This window comes from Dermacentor albipictus, chromosome 2 (assembly GCF_038994185.2).
Source record: "Dermacentor albipictus isolate Rhodes 1998 colony chromosome 2, USDA_Dalb.pri_finalv2, whole genome shotgun sequence".
In the NCBI taxonomy this organism is placed as follows: Eukaryota; Metazoa; Arthropoda; class Arachnida; order Ixodida; family Ixodidae; genus Dermacentor; species Dermacentor albipictus.
This window is the reverse complement of record NC_091822.1, coordinates 44,870,203-44,880,750: the sequence shown is the minus strand read 5'-3', so window position 1 is coordinate 44,880,750 and position 10,548 is coordinate 44,870,203.

The window sequence follows — 10,548 nt, the reverse complement described above, 5'->3', positions numbered from 1 at the left end:
GATATGAAGTTTCAGTGACACAGCTACCACTACGAGCGCCTGATAGAAACAGTCAACTTTCACAAAAAAATTCACTGTTACGTAGCAAAAACATACGACGACGTGCGAATGGGCGAACGTGCGAATCACGTCAGCGCCAAAGTTTCGATCGTCACGTACAGCTGAGAAGTAAACTTCACTTGATGTCACGACCATACTAGCATCCGATCACTCCACGTAAGCACAACTCTAACAAGTCGGGCAAGAGTTTCGTTATTCCAAGAAACGTGCAGAGCTCTGTTTGGCAAGAACGATATACAAGCCCTAAAGACAGTCGTGGTGAAATTCAGCAGCGCGGCTGGCCATAGTATGCATCAAGTGCTCCGATCGTGTTACAAGTGCACAGAAAAGTTCTGTTATTCTAACTTTACGCTGTTGTACAATTACTACTGCAATGCCGGTAACGCACACAAAACGCAGGAAGCTCAAGCGAGGAAAGTGCGTGTCGGGTATTATTATTATTATTATTATTATTATTATTATTATTATTATTCACCGCCGTTCACGAAAGACACAGCGATAACTCTCGTGCGCGATTGCCACCCTTTCGGCTACATGGGAGTAGTTAGCGGGTCGAAAGTTTTGTATTCAGAAGTTTTTTTTTTCGGCACATCTCTGCGCTGCACAGAAACAATAGGCGGCAGAGTAAACTCGGAAGTTTGCAGAAAAGCAGTACGATGCCACCAAACGCTGTATTGCGGAACCACAACGGATGGTCGATGGCCGATTAATGTTACCGTGGCCTGAAACCACGGGGACGTCCAGTGCCCGGCACTCGATTACGCGCAGACAGGACTACACGATAGCCGAAAAAGTTGCAGGGCTACTAATAAAAGAATTGACTCCAGGAACAGTCACCTCTTGATAGGGGAAAGACGTACAGGCGCCACGGAAATGGAGCTCCAAAGCGCACGACGAAAACGTTACTTGGAAATGACAAACGTTCACACTCCAACTGATGACCACATGATACAACCACCATGTTAAGAGAAAACGCGTACACTGAGCGCCGAGCGCACCAGACATGACACATGATCACAAGAAGGGCGAAGAGTACAACAAAATGGTGACGTTAGGTCATGTGACCACCTACGCGCAAATCAGCGCGAAGCGTGCATGCAATAGACAGTGGTGATGCGACTGGGTAAAGGCAGTGACTACTCTCTTCTACGGAAGGAGTAGCAGCCGTTGATGTTCTCGTCTTTCTCGGCATGTTCGGAGAGCGTAAAGCAGGACTTATTCGGCTACGCCCTACAGTAGGTGACAATGCGCAGCTGCTCCGGTTCTCTGGCTATCGCCTTGTGACATTTCCTCCCGATGTGCTCGTGTAGTTTCGGTGGTCATTGCGATTTCTCCATTTGTCATCTTCATTGGAAGCTTGATCCTGAGTGTGCAACTACATGTTGCTGGCTGACAGGTTGTCTTTTCGGAAGAGCGTGCGCTGAAGGCACCCGTGGAAGAAACTTAACAATTTAGCGATATGATCATGTAGTACGTGTTGGATTGTGTGTTGTGCTCACATATGTCCGGTATGGGACATCCCGTTGAAAACATCCTTCGCATATCCATAGGATCAAAGCTTTCGAATTTGTTCGGATCCCAGAAGTTCAATCGTGTGGATGTCTGAAAGATGTCTTTAATAGAACGTCCTGAAATTAATGTCATCATGTCATCCACTGCACATCATAACCGGGATTTTGACGTTCGGACGTAATCGGTATGTCCAAAACGTATTCATAGTCCAATGGGAAGCTTGTGTTGAAGGTCATTCGCATGATCAGCAAATGTCACTTGCGATTGCATGCTTAGCCTTCTTTCCCCATTTTATTACGGGTATCTTTCTTTTTTCTATCCTCTAGCAACTTTCTCCGAGTGCACTCTACAGATGCATGCACGCAAGATAAAAATGAGAACAAGTGCTCTTCTAGCTGGCAATGGAAATTGGTACTTCACGCCCTAACTGCAGATCCACGCAATTGCGCAAACTTCGATTGAAGTCAGGTGTAGTGAACACCAGTTATACAGTGTCCGTGAATTTAGGCTGCGTTTAGTAAAACGTCCGTGGAGCATCTGAAGGTGTGCACGGCGTCGTCTGTGGTGGCACTGTGTTGGCAGTGATGGACGCGGGTGTATAAAAGCGATTGCGAGTTTTCTGCACCATCCAGCGTTACATACATTGTCATTAAAGGCGCCTTCAGCGATGCGGTGTGTCGATGATAAATGCTACACGCGTTAATATCAGCAGTCATCGTGACATGGGTTCTGCCGGAATTTCCTGCCAGCAGTTGTAAAGCGGCTGAGAATACCATTATTAGTCTGGTGTTTTTAGTGGTGTACTTCAACCAGCTTGTTAGGGATGTCAAATGTTTATCTTAGCGGTGAGTATCCCGAAAGTAAAGGCGCCGTTCTGAGTTTTTTCTTTGTTTTACCATATGCTGGAAACATAAGGTATTCAACTCAAACATTTTTATTTTTACTTGTAGAAGTTCATAAGTGAGTCGGTTTATGACTAGTGCTTGAGCTTTGTGACAATCGATAAATGTCACAGCCCTCCCCCTCACTCTGTTAAGGAGGCTTTGCGTTATTTTTCTTTATCCAAAAATGACCATTCGGTGGCTGCTTTCGGGTTTTTTTTTCTCATTGCATGTTTTCCTGCTTTTCCCACAGTGCCTACAATTAAGGCTACTTGCTCTTTCCGTCTACCAGAAAGGCTAGTTGACACTCGTTCTCTGCCTAACAGCCATCACATAGAATGTAAATGCTTCTGTTATATTGCTTTGCCAGAGTGTTTTTTTACCTGCCCCTTCTTTCGAAGACGGCGACATTGCGGAATGAACCGAAACATGAGATGCGCTAGTAGTGAGTCATAGTGTTTACTTAAGTACAATAACTTCAGGCGCATTACAGCGACATTATTTCTTTGGGGACATAAATAAAGAGTTGCAATCCGTAGGCAGAAGTGACCATGAAAACCAGAAATAAAATTCTGAGGTTTTAATCTGGGACACGCCGTAGTGACGGATTCCGGACTAATTGTGGCCACCTGAAGTTCTTTACCGTGCACCCAATGCATGGTATACGGACGTTCTTGGATTTCAACGCCATCGAAATGCCGCCGTCGCAGGACACACAAATGCTTGTTGAAAAAAACCAAACTCGACACATGGTAATACAACTGCATGCAAGTTGCGTTTGTCATTCAATTTGACTTGATAAAGAAGCATCGCACACATTCACCATTCGGAGACGCGATTAAGCTGCACCCGCTGCCGACAGAGTGCGCTAGCGGTCGATATCCCAAATTCTTGGATGTATCAGGCAAAGCAAGCAAGTGGTTCCATCGCTTTTTGTCATTGCTATTAGAGTAGCTGCAAAAGACAATTGACTGCGTATGTAAATTATCCATGCCGTTTATATGCCCAACCAATACCGTAGCAATATTTGGTATTGAACGAGAGAAATAGCAATGCACATGTGCGAAGCATATTCACCACTTCATGGTCGTACTTCTTATAAAAACAACAAAAATCTGAACTGGAGAAAATTATTGCAACAGAAAGCATTTTGTTGACCGCAATATTTAATGACGGAAATCGATAACGGCGGAGCTTTCCACGCTTCCAGTTTGCGTGCATAGGTTATAACTCGATGAAGAACGCCTGTTATAATTCCCTAAACAGCACTTCATAGCTAACTGAAAGCGTGCACGTTGTAAATACTGCAAACGCTTTGGACTTATACGGCACTGCGTATTGACTCGAATGCAGGATGGTTTGTTCATCGCCTATAAGCTCGCGTTACCTCTACCTCTGAGCGCTTGCATATCTCTTTCGATTGCGCAGTTATATAGCTTTAACACGGTCTTTTTATACGATAAGACATTGCAAGTGTGGCTATTCTGAAGCAACTCCAAGAAAACTATTAGAGTTCTGTTACAAATAGAAACTAGAGTAGTATACCGGCCAATGAGAGACATTTTCTTGGATTTGCCTGCTTACCGATATCGTGCAGGCAGTATGAGAGAACAAATTTTCTAGACTTCCGCTTCATATTTTGTAGGTTGCAGTTAAGCCTACAGATCTTTCTTGGTGTGGTTGTGTGTTTGTGTGTTTCATCTACTTAAAATGGAAATATTATCTATGCTGTTCTTACTTGCTATAATCACTGCATGTTGTGTTTTTGCTTAGAAACTATTTAGTTCTGTTACTGTGTTCTCCCGTTTGCTTATTTGGGTACGTCTACAATAGATTTCACATGTCATTTATGGGCCTTTGGCCCTCAGTGAATCGTATACTTTCCGCGCTTTCTTTGACATGCTAATTGTGCAAACAGCGCTACATATTTTTTATGTGATTCACAGTTTCTGTGTGTTCATTATGTAATTACTCACTACTGTAATGTACAAATGGACGGAATGTGGCCTAGCAACAAATAAATAAAAAGAATTCTCGAATCATATTTATAGCATTCAGCGTATATGAATCGTGCCTAAGTACGTTTTTTCGCATTTGTCCCAAGATCGATGTCTCGAACTTTTGTTCATGGTTGTTGGATGGATGACTTTTCTCTTGTTTCGCTTAAATGCCGTAACGGGTGTAGTTTTTATTGCAGGTTTCGTGTTAGTGAAGCAAGTGAGACGCTGATGACGATGCCGGTAAAAGACTATAGACGCTTTTGACCGGCTAGCTAGCTCACTATAAATGAGATGATCTTTCCTGCGCGTCAAGCGATTTCTCGCCTCAAGATCTACTGCGGGGAAACTCAGTGATGGCGCATGCAAAAACGCTTCTGTATACTTCGCTCAGGTGCACGTCTAAGAAACCCAGGGGATTGAAGTGAACCCAGGGACCCTCAGTGCGGCATAAACTCGCAACTGATGTGCTTCTTGGGGATGTTTACTCACACTATTCCTTTAAAGTGATTTTTTTTTCACAGAACCATGTGCGCGGTGCATTGATTCATGTGGAAATAAGTTGCCTCTCCCACATGACTACTGTTGAAAATATTTCGCCAGTAGGCGAATCTGCTATAATAGGGAGCTGGTTTCTGTTGCATCATATAAGCATTGAAAACTTAAACAGGCTGAAAGAGGTGTGTGAAATAATGACGTGGTAGTGAAATAAAATGCTTCTAGGCGACAGTTTACTTGATTGAATTTGTAGAAGAAACATAAATGGAGTCAACGTACATAAATCTGGTAAATGCGCTGTGCTTACACAGTTTCATTGGCCTGCTTCCTGAGCAGAGGACTGACAGGCGAATTGATCATTGTATTAAAAGCTGATTAGCTTACAGTGTTTTGCGAGAACTCGTTCCCTAAGGATTCGCACCTACGATTATCTCTGATGTATCGCTGCAGACACTGCACATACAAGTGGTGCGCTTTCAAGTGCCTGCGATTTGGAAGAGGTAGCTTGTCCGTTCCGATGGCCTTAAGCCTTTGGTCAATTTCACTGCGCTATCCGACCCATGGATCGCTGAAATCATGCTCGGCTACGACCTTTGTGATGCCTCAGCGGGGCACCTCCCGCCAATACAAACTGGACTACCAATCGTCTTCAAGTGCAGCACAATTTACTGCAGTTACACATAAAATTGCAATAATTTCTGACGAAAAATCAGCATGGCTAGTGATTGATTCTTTCTGGACAAGAGGTCAATGTTATGTGTTAGCATTGGATGTTGTGCAGGCGTACGATCTTGCGCACAAGAATGGTCACTCAATTACCTTCCAATAAGTACCAGGACACGGCTTTACCGGAAACAAGTTAATTGATGGGAAAGCAAGGACCACTGTTTCTAAAGCCGGCTTAACCGGAAACAAGTTCATTGATGGGAAAGCAAGGACCACTGTTTCTAAAGCCGTTGAAGTAGCGATAGCATTGTAGCGAAGTCATACATACTAATTGCTGACTGCGCTCATGCCAAGCAGCAAAGCAGATTACTGCGCTCACCAAGGCCATTGATACCAGTCGCCTGCGGGAAATAGGCAGTACATTTCGCCCCCCCGCTAAATGAAAGCAAGCGAAGCCAAGCAAGTGGTCAATTTGATCATAGTCAGTGAGTATATCTACTAATAAGCGGTTTACATAATATACGTACGAATTTTCAAAACCTGAATATCTTGACAAAAACAAAGAACTAGGCAAAGGGTAAACAAGAGGAGTTACCTATATTTTATCAGTTACTACAATACTTGGACACAAATGTTCTCTGACCAGAGCGCGGCAAAAACAAATCTACAACATATAGCTATACCTATGAGCGATAATGCAAAACAAATTTAACCCGAAAACATCGCACCAAAAAACATTACCAAACCAAAATCATCAGAAGCTGTGGTTGAAAGGGATAGGAAAATTACGAAATGAAACAAAAACAAAAGCAACAGGCAGTTGGTTAATTTAGCTTAGGTGCGGAGAGTATGCACATTTTGTGTCTTACAAAACAATATCTAGTCCTGCCTTCTAATACGCGCAACGTACGGCGGTGTTCGCATCATATACACAAAGCGTAGTGAGCTGGGTAAGAATAGTCTGCGACATTCACATTCATTTTCATAGACAGCCTCTGAAAGAGCAGCCCAAGTCTTCATACGAAGCACCGGCGTCAAGTGCTCATGTGGTATAGAGGGGCTGAAGAGGCAGGCTGAGGCAAGCAATTGACGTGTGGAAACGAGTCTCGGCCAATGTGAGTGCTGTGAGAAGCCTCTCTATTGTTTAGAATGTTTCGCTACGTTTCCTTAGAGCTTCCCTCCAAGTTTCCCTTAGAGGTGTTCAGTTCACCGATGCATATGAGTTATTGCGAGCAGTATCAATCCGGTGGTGCGTGCGCTGCTACGACTTCAGCTGTTGCAAGTCCATGTCAGAGTACACACTCAGGCTTTTGACATGAGCGTATTACTTGGGATTATGAGGCCAAACGCAAGGTCAAGGAGTATACTTTGTATTTAAAAAAATTGTTCAAAAATGATAAAGAGAAAGGCATACCATTGTTACTAGCATTTCTACGGTATACATCATTGTTACCAGAGCGCCCACCTGAACAAATAAAAACTCTCCGTGAATGATCTATTTCATTCGGGGCACTAAAAACTGATGTAAAATGTTTTCTAGTGCTTCTACTCGCACCAAAAGCTCGACATTAAAATTAGCGCCCACGGCGACAACATACTACCTCAGTTCAGCACTCATTAGCAGCAAACGTTTCAACAGGACAATGTCACCCATATTTGCCTGGAATTCGTAGCTTTCCACACGAGTACGTGAAGGATGCCTAAAAGTCTTGTTGGTGAATCTGTATGTTAAAGTTTCTGACAATACTAATTTGATACCAAGGTTACATTTGCATACTATTAAGAGCAGGAACCGGGTCTTTAAAGGTAGCTAATGTTATTATCGGTTGTATGCATTTCGCTCCTATGGCAGTGCAATCGGCCGAAATGTTGCTGCTATTAATTGTATAAAAACACTGACTCCAATATACGCTGGGAAGGTGGTTGTCCAGCGAAGCTGTGGTAATACTTGACCCGATAGGCCAATGTGTCGTAGCCTTGAACTGGGTCCAGCCCAGGCTGAGCACGACGCCGGGGTGCATATTGATGTTGTTGAGTCCTAACTATGCGTGGATTTTTTATAGCGCTATAAAGACACATATGAAATAAGTTGCTAGACTTTTTTTTTTCTCATACGAAAGTGTACTAACATCCCTTCCTGCTTCGTGTGCTGCAATTGCCACTTCTTGACAGCTGCAGCTGAAGCAACTGTAATCTTTACCGGGAAATACTTGCGGGGAACGCTATGCGCGAAAGCGAGCGTTGTGGTTGCTTTTTTGTTTCCCTCACACAGCCGGCGCCCCTGCGACCGCGGATGTGCGGAGGCGAGCGCCAACTTTTGGTGCCCCAATGAAGCCAGTACACTCTAAAAATTTTCACACCCTTATGGGTGTAATGCGGGTGTATTCATCTTTTCACCCTTGTAAACACCTTTGAAACACCCTTTTTAACGAAAAAGGGTGTTCAACAAGAAAACACCCTTGGAACACCCCAGTCTTTCTAATTTACACCCTAATTATAAGGGAGTAAGTGAACAAGCTTACAGTATATGATGAATGAACATTGCCAGTTAAGGCGTTGATATTGGCTGTACATGAAACGCGCGCTACCTGCGCTTGAATCAGGTAGCTGGAATGATTAGATCGGGGCACCTAGGCAGCAGCGCACTGGCTCCGAACAGTGGTCAAAAATGAAGTTTCCCACGAATGTTGATATTGAACGGATGACACTAACGCGCAGACTTTGCATAGCCAGATATATGCAAAAGGCTTCATATGATCAATAGCAAAATATTTACGATGCTATCACTGAATACTTAAAGGTGTGCAACCAGTTAGACTGGGAATGGTTAGGAGTGAGGGCTAACGGTAAATAGCTCACCAACTTACGGTTCGTAGATGACATTGGCATACTCAGCAACACTGCAGACTATTTGCAACAAACGTTTGAGGAACATGTCGAAGAAAGTGTAAGTCTGACTGAGAGTTAGTATGCAGAAGAGAAAAGTAATGTTCCGCAGCGTGGCGAGAGAACGAATGTCATGGTCGGCAGTCAGCCTCTAGAACCTGCGCAGAAATACGTTTATTGAGCTTAATTACTCGCAGGGGCCTCTGATCAAGGAAATTAACAAAAATAAAACATTGGCTGGAGAGCTTACGGCAGGCATTACTAAATCATGACCAGGGAGCTTACTGCTAACCATTGCTTTCTACCGTTACTAACGTATGGGGCCGAAACTTGGAAGTTACCAAAGAAGTTTGGGAAGACGTTGAGGACCGCGCAACGAACGATGGAATGAAAATTATTAGGCATGATGATAATAGACTGGAAGACAGCGACGTGGATTAGAGAGCGAACGGGAATAGCTGATATACTGGTTGACATTATGAGGAAGAAGTCGTGCTGGGCAGACATTGCAATGCGTAAGGGAGAGAACTGGTGGTCTATTGGAGTTGCAAAATGGGTGCTAAGGGAAGGAAAGCACAGTCGAGGACGGTAGAGAATAATGTGGACGTGATGGAATCGGGAAACTTGAAAACACGTGGAACCAGTTAGCACAAGACAGGGGTATTGGAGATCGCTGGAGAAGCTTTCGTCCTGCGATGGACGTCAAAATAAGCTGATGATGATGATGATGTGACGACATCCATGCTAGCTTCGCGGCCATGCATGCGTGTCATGCACGTTCTGATAGCTCGATTTCCGCCGATTGCGGGGGGGGGGGGGGGCGCTAGTAGCGGCGCAGCCAAGTGGGGCACACCGGGCACTTGTAACGCTCACTAAAAGTAAAATTGTTGCTGCTATGGCAATGGCCCCGCTCCTTCCCCCTCCACGGTCAATTGGGACCCCCCCCTCACACGAAAAAATTTTCTGGTTACGCCACTGTGGGGAGGGGGGTGTAAGATTGCTCTAGACCCCTCCCCCTAACTTGTCAACCGAAACAGGGGACGGGAGGGCAGCTGCCGCCGGGCCGCAAACCTTAGGCAGCCCAATTAACGGCTGCATTTCCCTTTGGACGTGAATACTGCATTAATGCCATCACACTGTAGGATTCGTGGCGGTTCGAGGGCATGCGACAATAAAAAAAAAACACATACAGCCATCAGAAAGTCTTAGCTTGAGCAGATCTTTGGGAGCTGGGCAAGACTCTCACAAAAGAAAAAAAGGTTGGCACCCCTCTTACAGGCATTGTCAACTCTGGGTCCCACCGCTGACTGTACATTTCCGGTAAAAAAAATCACCCATGAACTCCTCTCGGATTTGTCGAAGTGTGCCTAAGCATTGTGACTCTTCCTCATCTACACGCAGTCCATGTCGTTATCAATGTTATGAGACTTGATCCGAGAAGTATAAGCGCCAGCGCTGCGGCGACACGGGCTGCTCTGGTCGGCAGCGCAAGCAAAGTACTGCAGGTGGCGGGGCCAGGCGCGCTGGTGACGTTCCGTTCGTTTTGAGCCGTTATCGCTCTTTAGCCCTCCTCATCCGCGACGAACCATTATCAACCGTTCTCCGGCGGCGGCTGCTTGTGGCACGGCCGCGCGAACCGTATCTTGAAAGCGAACTGCATTGTGGACAGAGTGTGCCCACTGCTGAAAACTTCACGCGCTGTGTTCTCACCGTTTACTTCGCTTTGAAAACAGACGCGCGCACACCTATCTTGAAAGTGATCTGCGAAAAGCGCATAGTGCGGCATAAGCTGAAAGCTTCGTGAGCGCAGTGTTCTCGCCGCTTCGGTCGCGTTGAAGCCTTGAAGCGAGAGCTAGCACGAAGGTGAATTCACTCGCTGCTGCGGGTTCTATATTGAAAGATATCGTGCGGTACGGACTGACGGACGGATGGTTTTTCTTGTTGGGGAAGTATAGAAATGCTTACGTTATAAAAAAAAAATCGCAGGGTTCGCGAATTTTGCGATAAGAACCAACACCAACCTACTCCCCCAACCCCCGCTGAGTGAT